The following is a 17,052-nucleotide window of genomic DNA, read 5'->3' as shown; positions in this document are numbered from 1 at the left end:
CCAATGAAGAATAAAAGGGTAATAGCATGCAAAGAGACAGCATGTAATGTGATTGCTCAGAAAGCTCTCTCATAATATCACACATTAAAAGAACATGTAAGGGCAGCTAGGTGACTCAGAGGATAGAAACACCAGCCATGATATCAAGAGAACCTGAGTCCAAATATGACCTTAGACACTTACTAACTCTGTGACCCTGGGCAAGTCACTTAATCCTGTTAGCCTCCAAATACATATATACTCTTGCCCTCTTTTCCTCTCTAAGATAGGAGTAGGGGGAGTTCTTTTAAACTTCTGAAGTACTCACAAATAAATGCCAAATTCAATATTTGCATATTAATCTCAGCAATTTACAAGTAATAATATTTAACAATGGGCCCTCTTTGGGATATCCATCACCTCTAAACAATACTGGTGGTGAGAAAGTTTGGGTTCGTTCTGGACTTGGCAGGCTTACTAGGTCCAAGAAGGGAAATGCTTAGTGTAGAAAGTCAGATTTGGGGCATGACTCAACACAAACAAGAAAATAAGGAGTGCCTGGTTCAAAATAGGTTTAGACAAGCCCCACAACTCACTAACCTTTGTAATGATCTAGTGGAGTTGTAGGTCTTGAAAAGTGAATAAAACTGTTTCACATTTGGTAACGAAATCTGAGAAATAATTTTTGGAGAGGGAGGTCTAAGTAAAGTCACTGAAAAAACTGTTATTCTGAAACCAACACAGATCTTTTTTTTAAGACTGACCCAGTGACATCAGGGTTGCTATTATAACCAACTGTAGAATCTTGCAAATGAGAAAACAGGTCAGTGGAACCTGAGAAAATGACACCCATCCTGCTGTCTAACAGAGCTTGTGTACAGTGAGTGAAGGTGAACCTGCAGGACCATTTTCCAAACTTGCTTCCAAATCCTATTCATGTTTCAGTACTTCTGTATCATATTTTCCAAACTGTATGTGGTGATTCACTCAGAAAACTCGGTTCAGCCTATTAACAGACCCAAGGTTGATTGGAGTCACGTGCTGGTCATGAATCTCTGGTACTTGCCGTTTGGTGACCTGACTGACTGATTTGCTCAGACTAGAAGACTTCAAGTCTTCTTTCTCTCCAACCCCACTCCCTGGGTTTCAGCATCAACTATTAAATGAAGAAAATAAAATTGTACCTGGGTAAATTCTTCTTGGCAGACTAAAACATTCTTGGAATTGCTGAGAAGAGTGTTTTTACACTGATTAACCACACAACAAAGCACGTATTTGAAAGTGTAAATATTCTTAATATTTTTCCCTTTTAGAGTATTGGCTTACAGAGCAGTCAGTTGCTGAACTTCCCCCTTTTTTCTTTGTTAAAGTAGAAGGTTTAACATCATCTCTGCACTGTGGTACATATCATTTACATCTTGTAGAGCAAAATTAAAGCAAACATGAAACCTCACATGGCCATTTAACATTACATGGTGCTTTTGTCAAGAAGAAGAATGTTAATAGAACTCTTTGTGACCTTATTAAAAGTCAGATCCCTTCATCATATTTTTGTTTTGCTTTTTAAGTACAGGTTCTGTTGTTTAAGTACGAGAAATTTTCACAGCCTTGCTATAAAAATTAAACAATGAGGAGCTTGCAAGTGAGGAAGGGGGAAGCACAGATAATTTTTATTATTATATAATCCACATGATTTCATCCAACCCCCCCCTTTACTAGTAACACCCCCTTTGCTTCCTATAGGTAGCTAGATGCTACAGTGGATTGAGCCCTGGGCTTGGAATCAGGAAGTTAAATCCGGCTTCAAACATTTAATAGCAGTGTGACCCTGGGCAAGTCACTTAACCTCTATTTGCCTCAGTTCCTTCAGCTATAAAATGGGTCTGACTACATAAGATTTATTTCCTTCCCTTCTCCCTGTGTAGCTAGTGTAATGAACCATAAAAGCCACTAATGAATTTGTTGTATGTGTCAGGGAGTGTTTTGATAGAAGATTTGTCTTTTTATTTGTATAATTGTGTGATGCATAGTACTTGAAGCAATAAAAAACTAGCATGTTGAAGCACTGCATTTATCTTTCCTGTTTTATTGATAAGGAACACAGTGGGATTTTAACTAAAGTCTGTGGTCATCACTGGAATGCCTAAAGTATGGGCATTTGCCCACATATACACACATATAATTTTCTCTTTATATGTAGGCACATGGCAGCCTTTTATATATATAGCACATTGCAGAGGGTTGCCACCACCAACAAATGCCTTAAAGGTCTAATTCCATAGGCTGCCTATCCTTGAATTAGATGATAATTATCACCTTTGAAAAATCTGCTAGAGCTACTGTGACTGGTTAAAATGGTGTATTCAATTCCAGAGAATCCTTGAAAATATTAAAGCCTCTGGAGATAGCTTATTCAAATTTTTGGATTAGGAAACAGCCTCAGAGAGACCAAGTTACTTATTCAAGTTTATACAACTAGGTGGTAGCAAAACCAGGTCTATAACCTACAACTCCTGACCCCAAGTCCAAGTGTTTTTTCTACTACAATACTGTCTCTCCTAATGTAAAAAATAACTATAAGCCTAGCATACTTTGTCTTTAATGAAAAATCTCACTAGCAAAAGCTCTCACTATTTTTTTTTGTTCTATTAAACAATGTAGGAATAGTCAAGATGGCAGAGTAAAAGGAAGTACAGTGAGCTCCCTTCCCAAATTCCTCCGAGCAGACCTAGAAAACGTACCAGATTAAATCCTGACTAGGAAATCCAAGAGAAAAAAAACCCAGTTATTTGTGCAGCACAGGTTGGCATAGGGAGACAGATCTGTGGACACTGGGGACAGTCTGACCAGGAATACTACACAGGAAGCATTCCAGTATCTAAGGATTGTGCCTGAAGATTAGACATGGTCTCATCATCTGGGGGTAATCCCAGAGTGTATTGGGTATGAACTGGCAGCTCTGTCAGCCACTACCCAGGCAGCTTCAAGCTGTCTGATAGTCATTGAGTCTTGCATCTACTATCCCTGGAATACATGATATTCATATCCATGAGAAAGCTGCAACAAGACCAGTCCAGAGCCTGACCCTAATCTTAAACAACAATATATAATAAAAATCACATATTTTTCACTACCAGATAGCGCATTTAGGGTTCCTGTCACTGTTTCTGTCTTAATCATGTGTGCAATCTATTTTTCTCTCTCATTTTTTCTCTCCCTCAAAAGAGTTCTGAGAGCAGCCCTGGGAGTCTCCTCTAACTCATTATCAATGATGCCATTATTCTTTAAGGCTGATAAATAGGCCAGTTTCAGGAAATAGCTACTTCCCCTCCTACTTCCTGGTATTTCCTATCAATGAATTAATGCTTTCATCTTAGAGTTTTTCTATTCATAATTAAGACTGATGATTGTTATTTGTTTGAGGCTTATTTTTTTAAGAGTAATCTTTTAAAACTCAAAGCAATTTAGTATTGAAACCAATGATGCAACCTAGAAGAAAATACCCGCTTGAAAACAAGGTAACATAATTTTTAGATGCTATCATAGAATAATTAGTTGTCTTAGGAATTTTACCAAGGCACCCTCATATAGTCAGTATATATTCTCAAACAAGATTCAGAATGTATATGTGTACTTTAAAAAATGAAAAAAAAATCAGGAAACATATAAGTTCCCATGGAAATTGACATAATATATGTGTAACATTTGCAACATAATGTTGACCTTCATTTCATCAGCACTAGAAGCAAGCAAATTTATCACATGTCAATATCATATTAAAGCTTAATTTTTTCTATTGCTTTAGATTTTATGGCATTCTACATTTTTGCATTTGATTTCTTCCTTTTTTACTGTGCTTAAGACAATCTATAAGTGGGGGTAAACTTGACAATTTATTTCTGAAAGTATAAAAATGCATAATATGCATATGCATATATGCATAATAAGATGGTACATAGTTGTAACAGGATAATTTAAAACTAAAACACTATATGACATATATTGTATTATACAGTATATATATATTATGTTTTATATATATATATGTAAAACACAACTTAATAAATCACACCATTCAGTCTCATTCTTTTACAGATGAGGAAACTGAGACCCAAATATGTGATTTCCTCGAAGTCATTTGAATAGCGCTTTCCAGATCTAAATCTAAATCACTCCGTCATGAAACAGCCAATTATTAATTATTATTTTCTTTCGGTACAATTTCCTTCCTAAGCTCAATGGATCTAAACTTGTACCTCTATAAAATACATTGAATATAATATGTTCTCTTAGGATCTATACAAATCTTGAGCATCTAAGTAAGATACATAGTATATAAAAATCAAGTGATGTTCCCTGGGTTTAATAAGAGAGCCATACACCTTCATGATTCACTGATCAGATTTCTCTTAATGTGCTCTATAGCTGCCATTTTTCCTGCTCCAATGACTATACACATTTTAAATCACAGACTTAATTCCTGACTCAAAATATACTGTGGTGTGACAAAAATGTCCCCTTTTCTGAATTTTAGCTAAAAAAATCATTCTTCTTGCTCCTATCCCATTCACTTTATGGGGCTGGCAGAGTACTATAAATCTGCTTTCCTTGCTTCTCCACTACACAGTCGATCCATAAATAAAGAAGGAAATAAATATATAAATGAGCAAATAAATAAATAAATGGGAATAAAAAGACTCTTCGTATCCCTTTCAATATTGTCTTCAAGAGGAGCTGTGCTTCAAAGATTGCCTACCAGATTCACCCTAGGGATTATTACTGTATCATATAAACTCTGATATTGACTCAAGATATGCCAAAGTTGTACACTGATTCTTCATTTGTACATATAGTTTTGGATAAAACATATCTACATGAGATTATTTTAAATACAATTAAATTCATGAATGTTGCCGCCTATGTTACTGAGTTGATAAATCCAAAATTAAAAGTAGGATCTGTGCCAAACAATGGTCATATTTTTGTCTCTAGTATTTTCTGTCAACATCATTTTGGGGGGAGAAAGAAGAGGGGCAACTTGTCCATTTTGCTATTGCTTATTTAAGCCAGCACCTACTAGCAAGTAAGTGAATAAAGTGCTGGGCCTAGAATCAGGAAGATTTGAGATCTAGCCTATCCTCAGACACTAAATAACTCTGTGACAATGGACAAGTCATTTAGCTCTGTTTGCTTCAGTTTCCTGAATCTTAAATGATGATAGTAATAGCACCCACCTCCCAGGATTGTTGTGAGATCAAATCGGATGATATTTATAAAGAGCTTAGCAGAGTGTCTGGCACATGGTAAGCACTTAACAAAGGCTTATTCCTTCCTGCCTACCACACACACATTTCTCCTGTGCACCTCACCCCATGCAACATACATACACAGGCACACACGCATACACAAAAGCACACACCCATGGGTGTGCTGGTAAATATTTGACAACCAGCTGTCCAGAGGAAAATATAAATAACGTATATATGACATACTTTTAAATTATCTTTTACTTTTCCCAAGTTACATGTAAACGTAATTTTTAATATTCACTTAAAAATTTTTTTGTTCTAAATTTTCTCTCTCTTCCCTCATCTCCCTCCCTGAGACAGTAATTTAATATAGACTATACATGTTCAGTCATGCAAAATATTACCATATTAGTCATATTGTGAAAGAAGACATAGATCCAAAAGGAAAAAAATGCATAAAGTAAAAACGTCTGCTTTGATCTGCATTCAGACTGTATCAGTTCTTTCTCTGGAAGTGAATGCAACACACTTTTAAATTTAATATGTATCATTAACACTTTTCCCATCATTTCCTTAATTCTAAACAACGTCAAGCTCTGATTTACAGCATTTCCCAGATTCTGAGTTGTAAATGCTCCCCTATACGTCATTCCCCCTCTCTGCCCCAACACCCCACTCAATAAACTCTAGTGACTATCATCTCCAGGGTCCAATATAAAATCATCTGTTTGTTATTCAAAGTCCTTCATAACTCAGCCCGCTCATTACCTTTCCAGTCTCTTTATACCTTACAGTCACCTCTTCAGTCTAGTGAAAATGGACTCCTTGAACTTTCTCCAACAAGACACTCCATCTCTCAGCCCTGGGCATTTTCTCTGTCTCTTTCCCATGCCTGGAATGTTCTTTCTTGCTACCTACTAGCTTCCCTGGCTTCCTTCAAGTCCCAACTAAAATCCCAACTTCTACAAGAAGCTTTTTTTAGCTCCCTTAATTCTAGTTCTTTCCCTGTATTCATTATTTCCTCTTTATGTATAACTTGTTTGTACATATTTGCTTTCTTATTATCCCTCCATGCCCCTAATTAGACTGTGAACTTTTTGAGGACAGTTACTGTCTTTTACCGTTCTTTGTATCCCCAGTCTTAGTGCAGTATCTGGCACAGAGTAGGTACTTAATATATGTTTATTGACTGACATGCTAACTGTGTAACTTTGGGCTGGCCTTTTAACATCTCAGTGCTTTGAAGGAAATTTTCTAAGATTGAAGTTGTGAAATGGTTACTAATTTGCAATTTGGAGACAAAGTTCTTTCAATGGAGGATCCCAGTACAAGTGAGACCGCCCATACAACTAAAGAAACAAAACAAAACAAAAATCCCACAACAAACCAAAACAATGCCTAAAACAAACAATAACAAAACTGAGTAATTCTATCCCAACTTCCTTTCCATCTTTATTTCTCCCACTGTGCTGCTCCCAGGGATAGGAGCCTTGGCATATAGGGAAAACTGTCTTGGTTACCTATCTCCCAGTAGGCAGATAGTAAGTAGCTTGGAGTCCATTAGTTGTCTCAGTAGGGAGGGGTTATGCACCAGTGAAGCAGCCTAGGGGTATTAGTTTTTAAAAGAGCTGTATCAAACATGTCTCAAGGTTGAGTGACTCAGACCCAAGACTATGCTTACAAAAATGTCAAACCATGAAGTTCTCTCCATGCTGTTTTGACAATGTCTTATGAGTAACTGTATTATGGCCTTGATTAAGCTCCGTCCACGTAGCTACAGAAAGGTTAATAATAACCCCGTGAGGGAAATTAGCATTATGGTCACAGTTATTAACAAGTAAGGCCAGAGTCGCTTTGTGGCTTCACTGTAGATGGGCACTATGGGAGTTTGTATCTGCAAAATGGCCATGGGCCACAGAATCCAGGCCAAAGAAAGGCATCTCTTCTAATTTTTTGGCATCTGCTGTGCTGAAAAAGCCACAAAACTACTGGTCGTGCCAGTGATCTGGCTTTGCTCAGTTTGTCTGGGGATAGAAACAAATACTCATAGATCCCTCTGTCATTAACAAAATTAGTCCCTGCAGGACTTCCAAATTGTGTCTCACAAGCTAGTGTGCTTCTCCCCCACCCCCATACCATTCCCCACAGAATTTCATTCTATCTGCATCCATCAACATTTAGGTTGGAGATATTGCATCTTTTATAATGCCCACCCATGAGCTGTTTAAACTCTTAAAATGTCAAGTATGTTCCTAGCTCTCTCACTCCAGTATAAATTGCCTCTTGTGTGGGTCTGCTTCCACAAGTAGTTGGCAGAAGTCATTATTCCCTATGTTGAAAATGCTGGAAGTTCTATGAGAAACCATCAGACTTCTGGACCACTTGGGATCCTATCATGAAAGGACAATTAATTTTGATATTTAACACCTTTTTATTGTCACAGGGTATAAAGCACAGTAGGCAAGATTTATGGGTCATAAGTTAAGCTTAAGGAGATATATATAGCTCAAGGAAGGGTCGGGGAGCTAGATAACAGTGTTATGTTTTTCTTTGTTACTTACAGACAACAACAGTCTTCTAGTGATTATTCAGATTGGAAAGGTAGCCTGACATAACCAGTAAGCCTATACATCAGCATAAAAATAAGGGGAAACTCACAGAGAAGGTGAGACCTTTAAATCATGTATTAATCCCTGATTTTATATGGTTTTGTTAATGTGATATCTTTCTGGAATCTTCAGTCTTGGGATTTTTTCATCAGTCACTGAGACAAAAAAAATATTAGTTTGATTTCTGTGAGATAAAGAAAATCCAACATTATTGGCATCTCTTCTCTTTCCCTTCCCTCCCTGATTCAAACTTTAATCTCATCTGAGTTTTGAGAAAGAGTGTAGAAATAATTTTCTCAGCAAAAAGGTATGTGTTTGACACACCTTGTTACAGAGAATGATTCACAGTGTTTGTCTCAGCCTGTTTGAATTTGGAAGTAGTACCTCAGAGGTGAGAGAATAATGACCTCGGTGATTGTTAGAAACTTTTTTAAGTCCTCTAAGGAGCAATACTTCTGTTTCTTTCCCTTTTTTCTTTTAAAGAAGATTTGATTTTACTATTTTAAAATATTCATTTATTCTAAATTTGGCATACATAATACTATATACATTTCAGATTCTATTCATCTGCTTACATAAACTGTACTGGGACTTCTATCCATGGCATTTAGGCACTTGGACAAAGATCACAGAATCAAGGCAGAATGGGATACTTTCCAAGGAGTGTTAACTACATTATTTGTAAGATTGGTGCCCCTAAATGTTGTAGTACATACTGAAATATGTAGCACTTGACTGAAAAATGGAAAATAGGTAGCACATACTGAAAAATGGAAGAAAGAGCCAGTCTACTGTCCTCATTTACAGATGAGGAAGGGACAGTTAGGTGGTGCAGTGGATAGAGCACCAGTGTAGGAGTCAGGAGGACCTGAGTTCAAATCTCACCTCAGATACTTGACACTCACTAGCTGTGTGACCTTGGGCAAGTCACTTAACCCCAATTGCCTCATCCTGGGTCATCTCCAGTCATCATGATGAATATCTGGTCACTGGATTCAGATGGCTAGAGGAGAAGTGAGGCTGGTAACCTGCACAGCCCTCCCTCACTCAAAACAAAGTCAAGTGCAAGTCCTGTCATTATTTCTCTGATGGCATGGTCTTCGGCAATGAAGGACAAACACACAGATGAGGAAACAAGCTACAGAAGTGTAGTGACTTGCCTTCTATGTATTAAAGTTTGTCTAGAGACTGCAGTTTTTTTTGTTAAAAACTGATGTTAAAATTCCTTTTATACTTATAAGCTTTAATAAAAGATTAAATATCATACAATTAACAAATACTCCCATTATTTTTGGAAGCTGGCTTATATGTTATAGGATCATATGTTAAGAGCTGGAAGGAAAGTTTGAAACTATCTACTTCATCATCCTCCTTTTACAAATGTGAAAAATGAAGTCTGGAGAGTTTAAATGACTTCCCTACACTTACCTGGATAGGAAACAACAGAGGAAGGATTGGAACCTAAGTTCTTCAACTCAAAAACCACTGAGGCAAGTAGGGTTATGTGACTTACCCAGGGTCACACAGCTAGTAAGTGTCTGAGCCTGGCTTTGAACTCAGGAACATGAGGCTCCAGGCTTGGCACTTATCCATTATGCCACCTTGTTGCCCAGTTGCTACTTGACTGTTTATTTTAGATATTTAATTCTTTCCTTTTTGTATTTCTCTTCTAGTAGCAGTGTCTAGGGTTTTAGTTCTTAAACTTCTACCCCATACCATAGCAGCCTCATATAAGAATGATGTAGATATATTTGTCAGCACTGGTTTTTACTTGGACATTCAGTCAAGCAAGCATTTATTGGACTCTACTTATGTTACAGGCACACTATATTAACTACTGAAGATACAATGACAAACGAAGTTTACATTCTAATGAGGACAACATGTACATATATAAGAATGTATCACATTTATACAAAATCAATATAAAATGGTTTGGGGAGGGAAGGCACTAGCAATGGGGAGAGGACAAGAGATTATAGAAAGTGCTAAGAAAGTATTATAATTTCTGTGAAAACAATAAAGGAAATAGGTACTAATTCTTGGCAGTAGATTGGATGTGTTGGATAAAGATGACTGTGAAGTCAAAGGTGACTTCAGACGTACAAACCTGGGAGCCTGAGAGCATGCTGGTGCCATGAACTACATTGATGTTATTTGGGGGAAGAATGATTTATGGGACCTAATATAAAGAACTAGAGTTCCGAGGTACCACATCACACCTATAAGATTGGCAAACATGACAGAACAAGAAAATGATAAATGCTGGAGAGGATGTGGGAGAGTTGGAACACTAATTCATTGTTGGTGGAGCTGTGAGCGCATCCAACCATTCTGGAGAGCAATTTGGAACTATGCCCAAAGGGCTACAAAAATGTGCATACCCTTTGACCCAGCAATATCGCTACTAGGACTATATCCCCAAGAGATCATAAAAATGGGAAAGGGTCCCACATGTACAAAAATATTTATAGCAGCACTCTATGTAGTTGCCAAAAACTGGAAGTCAAGGGGATGTCCATCAATTGGGGAATGGCTGAATAAATTATGGTATATGAATGTAATGGAGTACTATTGTGCCATAAGAAATGATGAACAAGAAGACTTCAGAGAGGCCTGGAAGGACTTATATGACCTGATGCTGAGTGAAAGGAGCAGAACCAGGAGAACTTTATGCACAGCAACAACCACAGTGTGTGAGAGTGTTTTCTGGTAGACTTAGATTTTTGTAATAACACAAGAACTTCTGAAAAAAAAAAAAAATCCCAATGGTGGACCTCAAGGCAAAAAGCCTTCCACACTCAGAGAGAGAAATATGGAAGTCACTCACATAATGTAGCAGATCATGTTTGTGTATGTGCATCTGTTTGTGTATCATGTTCTGATTTGTTATACGGATTCTTTCATTTATCTTAGTCTGACTACATAGCATGACGATAGTGAAAATATACTCAATAGGAAAGTATATGTAGAATCTATACAGAATTGTATGCAGTCGTGGGGAGGGAGGGAGGTAGTGGGGGGTGGGTGGGGAGGGATAAAATCGCAATTGTATGGCAGTGATTGTTAAACATTAAAAAAAATAAAAAAATTAATAAAAAAAAAAAAAAAAGAACTAGAGTTCCAAGGAGAGGTTCGTAATAGTAGTGATTGAGATGGAAGTCACCTATATAGAGGCCATAAATGAAATCATAGGAATCGATGAGATCACTAAGAGAGAGGGTATAGAAAGAGAAGAGAAGAGGGATGGTTGTATACATCTACATTTAAGGGAAGAGCTGACCATGAGGAACCAGTAAGAGAAAGGAAAGATCAAAGGCAGGAGAGGAGAACCTCAAGAAAACAAATATGGAAGCCAAGAAAATGAAACTGTCAAAGAGGAGGCAGTCTACACCTTCACACAAAGGAAATCAAGGAGACTGAGAATAAAAAGGATTTGTCAGTAAGGAAGTCTTAACTGACCTTGGGGAAGGCTGATTCACTAGATTTCTGAGGAAGGAAACCAGATTGCTAGAGTGAGTGGGTGGTAAGAAACTGGAGCCTGCAAGTGTATGGTATTCTTTATAGAAGTTTGCGAGTGAAGGGGGGCAGAAAGTCATAGCAGGATAGCTTGAGGAAATAGCAGAGTTGAAGGATAAGATTTTGTTTGGGTTTGGGGTTTTTTGGGGGGGTAATGTTTTAGATTAGAGGTAAACTGAGACTATTTGTACATTGAGAAGTAGTTTATAAAGGAGAGATTGAAGATGTATGAGTGGGGCATGATTGATGGAGCCAGGTTATGAAGGAAGTAAGAAGGAATAGGACTAAAAGTGCGGATAAAAAATATAAGGAAGAGACACCTCTTCTTCTTTGGCTAGGGGAGGATATCAGCATATGATTGCTTGAGAGCTAAATCTGGCTTATCTCCTGTATTTTTGTAAGATCAGAAAGCTAAGATTGGTGGGGGTGTGGGGGTGTGGGTTAATACAAAGAAACTTTATTTAAAAATGCAAAAACCATTATTAACATGCAGATCATACAAAAACAGAGAGCAAGCCATAGTTTGCAAGTTTGCTTAACCTTATCTTTATCTTAGACTAGAAGGAAGAAGGAATATTCTTTCAACAAGCATTTATTGAGTAACTAGTATGTGCACTAATGCTAAATGTTGGGAGAGATACAAAGTTTATCACTTCCACATGATGACTCTCTCCATCACGTTTTTAACATATCCCATTGGCATAAGAAATTAAATGGGAATTTGGGGGGAGTTTTGCAGAAACCACAGACAAACCATAAAGGCCAGCAGATGACACAGAGCCAGAGCCTATGACCAAATATTTAACTCAAATTGTACAATAAGGTGCTGTAAATACTACATAAAAGAAGAAGAAAAAAAGCCAGACCTCTCTGGTATAAATGAAGGGCCAAAAAATTTCATGTGCACCATGTCCCTAACTCTGTGAATGTGGAAGGGATAACTGTATAACATATAAACTAGTCCCTGGCCACATTGAATTTGCAGTCTAATGGAAGAACATGGCCTTAACAAAGACAAATAAAATATGCATATTAAGTATATTAGAGAGTTACATTAGAGAGTTCTTAAGTGCTGAGTAATATCTATGGAGAAAGGTCCATATCAACAAGAGGTGGGTTGGTGGGGGTTTAGAGAAGGCATCCTTGAATAGGTTGCATTTGAGTTGAGCTTGATGGCATGGCTAAAAATTCAGCAGTTGAAAAGAATTAGGAAAGGTGTTTCCAGGCATTAAAAACGGTATGCACACAGATGTGCCAGTGGGAAAATGTAGTAATTGTTACCAGAACAGAAAGTAGTACAATTTAATTAAAGCAAAGATTTTATACAGTAAGATAATAATATGAGGCAAGGCTGGAAACAGGGCAAATAATAGAGAGCCTTGAATGCCAGGCAAAGGAATTTGAGCTTCATTTAGTAAGGAAAAGGGAATCACATATAATTTTTTTTCTGAGGAAAAAAACAGCATGATCTATACTTAAAACAGATTATTCTGGGATCAATACAAAGGATAGATTGAATGGGAGGAAAGTAAAGGTAGGCAGTGAAGTAAAACTATTACAATAGTCTAGGTGGGTGCTAATGGGGGCCTGATCCCCAAATGGAGGCTCTGGGAAGAACTCACCCATCAGAAGAGGAAAATGCAGGGGTGGAGAGATCTTCCAGGATGATAAGACTACTAGATCGTGGAAGACAATTCTGGAGGGTCAGGCACCTCTGAAGCTAAGAAAGGAGAAAGAGGGAAAACTTTCGACATGTTGGGTTTAATGAACTGGTGGAAAATACAGGTATAGATGTCCTATGAGCAAGTTGAGATGTGGAAACGGAGCTGAGAAATTGTGTAATTTGTATAGTTTGGTTCAAGGCAGAGATGTAGAAATGAGAGTTAGCTATACCAAAGCAATGGGGAGGAAATGAATGAGACTGTCAAAAGAGAAAATGCAGGCAATGGATGAGGACATGGAAATGATTAAATGATTAGATCAGGAGTGGGCAAACTACAGCCTACCTCATGAGCCAAATACTTTATCAACTAAGAATAGTTTGCCAACCCCTGGATTAGAGTAGATTTGAAAGAGATAATGTTGGATGGCCCTAATCTTCTCAGAAAGATAGAAGGTTTTTTATTGTTTCCTTTAAAGATAGTGATCTAAATTGTTTAAAAGAACATTAAACAAAGATATATATTTTCTTAAATGAACTTATCAAGTGAATTCACACTCTCATAGCCTCGTTGAACTACTCCACCACCTTTTTCTATAATTATTTTCCTGTACACCGTCATGGGCAAGCCTTCTAGCAAATATTACCTCTGATACAGTAGAATGTCTTCTGCAAAGGAAAGAACCATCTTCTATTTGTATAATAGTTTCTGCGATCATTAATATAAACTCTATAGACTCATCCATGCTATTTAGTCATATCTCCCTGTTTCACCATGCCAAGATGTTACTGTAGACATGTATTAACAAATGGTAGATTATTCGAGTGTTGACATATCTACTCATGGTCTGATGATTTATTTACTTAGCTAAATCTATTGTACTTTTAGTATTTCACAAAGGTGTTAAAAATCTATAGCTATTATGGGAAAAATATGTAAATTCAAGCAAATCTTTCTCAGTCTCAGCAATTTTAAAAATACATATTCTAGTGGACCTCTGTTGAAGGTAGGAATTTTCAAATAAATGGTCCGTTCTTTGGGTTGAGAATTAATTAGTTAGTGACCATTTATTAAGAGCTTACTGTGTAATAGGCAACATACAAGGTAGTGTGGATACAAATACAAAAAGGAGAGTCTTGGCCATCAAGCAACTTCCATTCTGTCTAAGGAGATGTATGCACATGAGTGTGTGCAAAATAAATGCAAAATCATTTTGTAGGGGATGCACTAGCAGCTGGGGAGATCAGAAAAAGCCTCATGTTGGAGGTGACTTTTGGACTGAGGACAGAAACATAATGAGTAATGGATGGAAGCTGAAAAGTACCAAATTCATACTTGATATAAGGAAAAACTTCATAACAATTAGAGCTATCTACAAACATCATGGACTACTCTGGGATTCCATGATTTTCACTGATGTAATATTACCAGGAGAATGTTAGTGTTAAAAAGTGTTTTATGGCAGTGGACAGCTTGGAATTATTGACATTGATGCAACATTTCCTAAATGTGATCTCCTTTTGATTTTGGGACCCAACTCAAGGTCCATCTACTGTAACCCCTTTCCTATGTTTACATACATACTGACAAATGAACTCAAGGGATTTCCAGTCCAACTGCATGTCATCATTTGAGCAATAAACATTTCCACTTTGTTTTTTCTGGTTAGGATGATTTCTTTTGCATTAACCATGGATCTCATTGAGAAGATGCTGTATTGATTGATCTATTAATTAGACTATGGTATACAAATTATAAATTATTATTTATTCATTAAGACACACTTTTTTACTTCTTTTCAGCAGCTTTTTGATGTCTGCTAGTTCATGTTCCTGTATGTATTTGAAATGAATAACATCACACATGTTTAAGTCAATCTCAGATTTAAACTTCTCCTTGATTCAGTCATATCTTTATAAATAAATCTAAATTTCTGTAGTTTAATTGTTTTAATGCTCATTCTTAGCTAATTAATTTATGACAAAATGGAGAGGGCACAGAATTGCTGGTTTGACATACAGAGTTCTCTGTTCAAAAATTAAAATTATAAAAAAATAGTAATTGTAATAATTATTTAGGATTTTTTCATTTAAATATCTTTCCATTATTTTCATCTAAGCCAGAGAGACTGTCACTCTCAGTTCCCATCATTCATGAAGCATCACAAGTTATTTGCTTTTGACAGAACTGCATACATCCCAGAAGAAAAAAGTATTCTCTCATTCTAACCTACTTAAGCATCAAGACTGGACACTGGTCATGATTTGATACAGAAATATGTATTGATACTTGATTGCATTATCAATTCAGGTCATTTCTGTGGCACCTTTCCTCTGTGTGCTTCTTTTACTGATTTAAGCAATTCAAATTTCATCATCAGTCCTCAGGCATCATTTGTGGTCATTGACTTGATCATAATTAATAATTACACCTTTCAAAGTTGTTTGTTTTTACAGTGTTGTTATTCTATAAATTGTTGCCCCAGTTCTGCTCTTTTTATTCTTCATCAGTTTATAAAAATCCTTAAAGTTACTCATTTTTGTAATATTGATGTTATAGTATAAATTATGCTTTTGTTTCTGCTCACTTGACTCTGCATCCATTCGTATGTCTTTCCATGTCTCTTTGGAATCATTTATTTTCTCATTTCTTTCACTTACTATAGTACTCCACATTCATAAATACCACAGCTTATTCAGTCATTCAACAATTGATGGGCATGCCCCTGGTTTCTACTTTTTTGCCACTATGGAAAGAGTTGCTATAAATATGTTTGTGCGTAAAGGACCTTTTCTTCTTTCTTTGATCTCTCTGAAGTATCATTCTCAATTGCTTTTCAGAATGGTTGTACCCCTTAACAGGTCCATTAACAGTGCATCATTGTGCTTATTTTCCCACAGCCTTTCTAACATTCAGTCAGTGAATAAACATTTTTTAAGTCCTTCCTGTGTGCCAGGCCTTTATCATTTTCCTTCTTTGTCATCTTTGCCACATTGACAGGTATAAAGCGGGAACCTCAGAATTGCTTTAATTTACATTTCTTTAATTAGTAGTTATTTAGAGCACTTGTTTTTAATGTGGCTATACAAAACCCTAGTTTCTTCCCTTGAGAGCTGATTGTTTGCATCCTTAGACCATTTGTCCATTGGGGAATATCTTTTATTCTTATAAATTTGAATTAATTCTCTATATTTCTTGGAAATGAGGTCTTTATTACAGAAACTTATTGCAAAGACATTTTCCCCACTTGTTTCCCTTTTAATTATAGATTTATGTGACTTGGTTGTACAAAAACCTCTTAATTTTATATAATTAAAATTATCCATTTTATCTCTTGTAATCATCTCTATCCTTTATTTGGTCATGAACTTTTTGCCTACTGGAAGCTGTTCCCAACTCTTCCCTCCCTTAATTATTTCCTATTTATCATATATATTGCTTGTTTGTGTATGTTGCTTTGCTTATTATCTCTTCCATTAGATTATGAGACCTTTGAGGACAGAGACTGTCTTTTGCCTCTTTTTGTATCCCTAGCATTTAGCACAGTGTCTAGTATATAGTAGGAGCTTAGTACATGTTTATTAACTTCCTCACTGACTGATGGATACTAATGAAATCACAGGTTATTGAAGCAATTGTTTTTCTCAAAGGTGCACTCTTAGCAGATAGGTATATTGTTGATGTCTCCCTACCTCCCCAAACCCTTCCTTCACAACTCTATCCTGCTTCTATTACATAGCTACGTGGCACATTGGGTAGGGCATTGGTCTTGCAGTCAGGAAAGCCTGAGTTCAGATCCTGTCTCGGATACTAACTGTATGACTCTTGCCAAGTCACTTAACTTCTCTCTGCCTCAGTTACATCATCTGTAAAACAGGGATAGTAATAGCACCTGTGTCAGTGTTGTTGTGAGGCTCAAGTGAGATTACATATACAAAGCCTTTCATTGGGTGTCCCAAGTTTTTTGTGATACCTTTTATAAATGGCACTTGTCATCCAGTTGCTCAAACCACCCGGATGCAGCGTGTAGTAGTT

General features: G+C 36.8%; 1 protein-coding gene across 4 annotated transcripts in view; it reads left to right on the top strand.

The window, feature by feature from the left end:
• The window catches only part of KIF13A (kinesin family member 13A), a 257,778-nt gene that overhangs the window by 115,921 nt on the left and 124,805 nt on the right, over window positions 1–17,052 (top strand). The window lies entirely within an intron of this gene.

The sequence above is a fragment of the Notamacropus eugenii genome, chromosome 4 (assembly GCF_028372415.1).
Source record: "Notamacropus eugenii isolate mMacEug1 chromosome 4, mMacEug1.pri_v2, whole genome shotgun sequence".
Taxonomy (NCBI): domain Eukaryota; kingdom Metazoa; phylum Chordata; class Mammalia; order Diprotodontia; family Macropodidae; genus Notamacropus; species Notamacropus eugenii.
Note: the sequence above shows the minus strand (reverse complement) of the source record. Positions and strands in the feature narration are given on the sequence as shown.